Genomic DNA, 6000 nt, shown 5'->3' on the forward strand with positions numbered 1-6000 from the left:
AAAAAAGTCTTCCACTCATAGATGTCCCAGCAAAGTTTATTTAAATATTAATTAATGTTTTAATTTAAAAAGTTTTCTTTTCATTTATTTTTTCTGCTATTTTTTGTAACATCTGAAGAAGACAGACTACTTTCCAAGGCCAGCTCCAACTGTCTTGGAAATAGCTTTCTACTAAATTTCACAGAACATTAAGACAATGTAATCATAGTCCAAACTCTTCTGCGTCTGTCTATTATTTTGTAACAAGGTCTTATTTTGAGCAGAGGGCACATGGAAAAAAGATAAAGTGGGATTCTGAAAAGTCTCTGAAGATCACACTCACTTAAGCCTGTTGGAAATGCCCTTCAGCTTGTTTCCCATTGCCCCTGTTCTCACACATGTTCATAAAGTCAAAACTAATACTTAATATATGATCTTCTTACTAATCAAGGGCTATTAGTTAAACCTAAGAGCAAGTTTTATTGTTTTTCCTTCAGGAAATAAGCCACAATCATATTTTAAATGCTAAAAATTATAATAAACCTCACAACATATCATGGCATGGTATATGAAGACTATGACTGAGATTACAAGACATGTCTGGAATATTTTATTTCTGCCTTCTACTTTGGTTTAACTGCTCAGCTTGATTGAGGACAAAGAATATAAATAATTTTAGTTTTAATAGTGGAAAAAGTAAAATGTAAAGACTCTAAGCTATATCTAGATACCCACCATTTTTTTCACAAAAACATTCATCTCTGACCAAGAACTCTGTTTGTGAAGGCTCACCTTGTTAAAGATTAGTTCTGGGGGGAAATGCAGATTAAAAAGAAATGTAGGCAAACCATGGGGAGGGAAAGATCACATTTGTATCATTCCTTTGGGTATCAGACTAAGGAGAAAGAAAAATAAGTTTGACTTTGCTGTAGCTAGGTTACAAAAATCATGGAAATTAAATCTAATAATTAACACAAATGTCATAAGAGAACAGTCATAATGCTACCTTCAAAAGGGACACATAGTAAATAGTAGGAACTAATCTTTAATGAACACTTACCATGTGGCAACCCCTCTGCTAAACAATTTGGCTCTTGTTAGGGCTTCAGAAAAATACCTCCTCTACTCTTTTACCCTTGGTCTCAAATAGCCCATGATTCACTGTAGTCATCAGTTCCTTGAAAAGACTAATTTTTTTTCCTGTTTTCTTTACTGCTGCTTCCTCACCATATAGAACAGTATGTCTGGCTCAAAGTAGGTGCTTAACAAATACTGGAAATATTATCTAAACTAGTATGGAGCTCTTAAAGAAAGAAATTACAGAAGGGCAAAGATATGAATGTAGTTCTGAGAATTACATGTCTTATAATAATAGCTCTACTTTGCAGTTAATAATAGGTACCATTTTATAAAACACTGTGACTAATACATGAACACTATGAAATCAGTCTTTTCATCTTTATTTCTTAATTTGCAGCCTAATCTTAGAAAACTCACATTGCTCAAGGTCACACAGCTAATGAGTCTTATAATAAAAATTTGAACCTAGAAAATTTGGCTTCAAAGTCCACCTTCTGAACCAGTAAGGAATACTGCTTTCCAAACTGGATTGATCATTAAATTATGAGCTACAAATAAATAAGCAGATTTATAAGTGTTTTATTATAAATTATGCCTGAAATTTTTGTTTTGTGAAATAACTTTCTAAAATCACCTTGGTCATGATTGTTTGATTCTCTAGAAAGAACTTGGGGAATCACATAAACACAAAGGGTCTAAAGCAATGAGATATTTTCTAATTTTCAAAAGTCACTGAATTTTAATACCACATTTGGATGATATGCTCTTAATTTTTATAAAGCTATCTCAAAGTCAAGCTTCTGTACCTAAGACAATGTCACCAAATCAAAATAAGATATGGAAGAAAAATTGATATTTACTGGTTATACAAAAATTTGTATATTGTTCATCATTTCTCAAATTGGACTTTAGCACCAATGAAGAATGACACTGGCAGAGTCCAGGATATACAGTTGACACTTGAGCAGTGAAAGCATTAGAGATGCTGACCCCTGTACAGTTGAAAATCAGCATATAACTTTTGATTCCCAAGGAATTTCACTAATAGCCTACTGTTAACTGGGAGTCTTACCAATAACATAGTCCATTAATACATATTTTGCATGTTATACATATTATATGCTATATTATTATAATAAAGAAAGCTAAAGGAAAGAAAATGGTATGAAGAAAATCAAAAAAGGAAACACATTCATAGTACTGTAGTGTTAAAAAATCCATGTATAAGTTAACCGGCACAGTTCAAACCTGTATTGTTCAAGGGTCAACTGTGTAAGAATGAAATATGTTAACTTCATCTTCTTCCTATGTCCTACAACCAAGCTATTCTCCTTGTAAAAATATTTAAAGTGAAGAAACTTAAACAAGTATAATAAAATACAATTGTTTTGGAGGGAGCGGGTTGCTCTCAAGTTTCACAGCTTCAACAGTTATTTATATCAATGTATAACAAAGTAAATCAGTTCATAGCTGTGTCCATATAAAAATTGACAAAAATATTGGTTTCTCGGTAGGAGGTTTCAAGAACCCTACTGGTAACCCTGGCATGGTTTAAAACAAAGGGTACAATATTTGATGAAAGAGATTTGAGGATGGGGCCAGAGGCCATATTAAAAGAGTTAATAGAAACAATAAAATGAGTAATATAAATTAGGTCTCCAGATGTAGGTTTTGCCAGGTTTTAAATTATTTTGTTTTGTTTCAAGGAATTATGATCATCTAGGCCTATTAGGTAACAATATTTCTATTTATAAATAGCTTCTGTTTAAGTGTTAAAAATTATAATTTTCTGAAAATAATTTAATGGAAGTTTGATAACATTGCATCTATAGTTTGTCCACCTCTGTTATTGATAGATTATAATGCAAAGAAAAGTTTGAAACCAGAACAATAAAAGAACAGAAGCTCATTTGCATAGAATCTCTGAATTGCTCAAGTCAATTTTATTTTGCCTTATGGCAAATGTTTTTCATCAGCCTCAGACATAGAATGCATATCTATTGGCTACAATAGCTCTCTAACAGCTGAAGATACAGCATGAGTCCAAAGACTAATAGCAACCTTAAAATAAATCACTTTTATTCTATGCAATAAGGCAAAACCATTTCACTAATGGATCACAAATAGGGTAAGAACATGACACAAATGTTAGTTTAAATTGAATATAGTGAAGACCATTAGTTCTTTAGACTTTACTGCTAATATGTATATAAGCTGTTCAACAGATTGGGATATCAGATCTTTTTTATTTTTTTTTAATGTTCAAATGGATGTTTTCAAGTGGCTTAATTCAAATTGTGGAACCCATAATATTTGTGTCCCAAACCCATAGATCATATTAAAGATCTCTTTGTTTTTAGCATTTTCCTTGTCTTTTATATTTTCTAAGGATATTTCTGAATAGATCGTTTTTACTTAGAAGTTGTTATTGATTACAAAGTAAAATCCCAGAAGACACACATATATACCCCAAAACCAATTCCAGGAGCCCAGACAATGCCTTGTGGAGTAGAATTGACATTTCCTGAAATTGCTTATGTATGCAGACATAAAAGTGCACTTAGTAGATGTAATTACAGCTTTTACAACAGTCTAATTAAACAGCCCATCCATCATATATATTGTCTGCTTTGCTGAGAATTGTATAAATCAATTTGAAGCAGAGCAAGCAGTGAGTTACTTCTGCCTCCTCACCTGCTGATACTAACTGTAAACAAGCAACAGCAAAGAGAGAGAAAAAAAGTCTTTCATATCAGAAAGTGATAAATGATATGACTTCCTAGTCTCAGTGCTTCTTGGCTCAGACTAAAAAGTCTGTATGTGTATTGTAATTATTGTACATTATTTCTTTGGAACTGATATTTATCCTGAGATGTGAATCAACACCATTATTTTACCATTAAGTCCAAAGACAAAGATGATCTTCCCCATGATGATAAAGTAGTATGTTGAATGGGTGAGTATGACTGACTACACAACTTACATTCAAATTATAACTTGATCAAATGTGTGATTAGCTCTCTCTCTGTGGCTCAGTATTCCTACATTTAAATAAAAGGAAAAGAAAACATTTATAATTACATTTAACCAACATGGTTTGGTAATTTGAAAAGAAGTATTTCTTCCCATTATGAGGAAGAAATAATATATAAAGTGACTGCAGATGATATGAGCAAACTATAAATTACCATAAGACCTCACCATGTTCTGAATTACGCAGGCCCAAGGTAGTTGGTTGTCCTGACTTTAAGGAAAGAAATTTAAGGGTTAACTTTAAAAGATGGAGTAAGGGAAGGTATGAAAATTACTTTCTGAGAGGAATTTAATATCCAACACCACTGGATAACAAGAAAAGGTGGTGAGATCAAACATTTCTCACTTGGGGAAAGTGAAACCTAATTTATTCCAATAAGCAAGTGAAAGAAAGCAAGTGGAAAAAGAAGTTGGTTTTCAAATCAGTCATTAATATGGTGAGAAGCATCAGTGAGAAATACAAACACTGAAAGGTCATTTCTCACACTGCAGAAGACCATTCCTTGGTAACCTCGAAGGGAGGAAAAGTACACTTTACTGCTCTCTGATTTTTCACTGGATTTATCCACTTTATTACAGTCCCAGAAATATCACTTATGGAACTTGACTTTAAAAATTATTTAAGATGAGCCAAAATAGATGACTTTGCAATGTTGTTCAATGGGTGAACATCTGAACAGAATCAGCTCAGAGGCAGAGTCATTGGCAGTTGTGGCAGTTGCTCCCTCCATTTCACTAAGCTTCCTGAGTAAAGTCGGTGTCCCCCACCCTTTTTTCTTTTTTTTTTTAAGATTTTATTTGTTTGAGAGAGAGACACAGAGGTCAGGAGCCACTCAGTGGGGAGCCTGGCATGGGATTCGATCCCAGGATTCTGAGATCATGACCTGAGCCAAAGTCAGGAGCCCAACGGACTGAGCCATCCTGGTGCCCCCCTGTCAGTGGCCCCTTCAATGTCTGTTCAAGGCAGAGAAGACAACACAGGACTGAAGAGCACTGGAAAACATGGAGGGTCAAACTGGATTTCTGCCAACAGGTTTCTCTCTGTTGGTAGGCGCTGAGAGAAAGTCAAAAGCAAGAGAGAATGGTTGAAGGAGCATGAGTTCTACAAACTCACTCACATTCTTAAAATTCACTTACATTCTTAAAATTCATTCATTTTACTCTTAAAATTCATTAAAATACATTCTAAAATCCACTGGTCCAGATCAACAGCTTGGTGATTTTTAGTCTTTGTTTTTTCTATTCCATATTTTGTAATTGTAAGGAAGAGCCAGAGGCAGAGTCAACCAGGGAGAAAATAATTCAGTAGAAATTTGACAATCTGTACAATTTAGTTGTACTTCCTTCATCTACTCCAATGCTTCAAATTTTGAAATACTGAAAAAAAAATTAAAACACTAATTTTAGTTAACACTTAGTAAACTGAAGATATTTCTTCCACAGAGGCATATGCCTAATCCAAATCATTAGGAAAGTTATTTTTTCTTTTTTTAAAAGATTTTATTTATTTATTGGACAGAGAGAGAGATCACAAGTAGGCGGAGAGGCAAGCAGAGAGAGGAGGAAGCAGGCTCCCCACAGAGCAGAGAGCCCGATGCGGGGCTCGATCCCAGGACCCTGGGATCATGACCTGAGCCGAAGGCAGAGACTTAACCCACTGAGCCACCCAGGTGCCCCTATTTTTTCTTTTTTAACTCATGTTTTCACTTCCTTAATTACGTCTTTATTTATTCTAGATATCTATTTACCTAAGAATCTTTGATATTTTCCATATTTTCATTTATTATATAAATCTCAATACCTCTGGCACCGAATTTAGAGATTCTTCTTGAAAATGTAGCAAATTTGAGTTATTTGCAATGAATATAAGAGGCACTTCAGGTAAGAGCAACCTGAGAAGGTTGCCAA

The sequence above is a fragment of the Mustela lutreola genome, chromosome 1 (genome assembly GCF_030435805.1).
Source record: "Mustela lutreola isolate mMusLut2 chromosome 1, mMusLut2.pri, whole genome shotgun sequence".
In the NCBI taxonomy this organism is placed as follows: Eukaryota; Metazoa; Chordata; class Mammalia; order Carnivora; family Mustelidae; genus Mustela; species Mustela lutreola.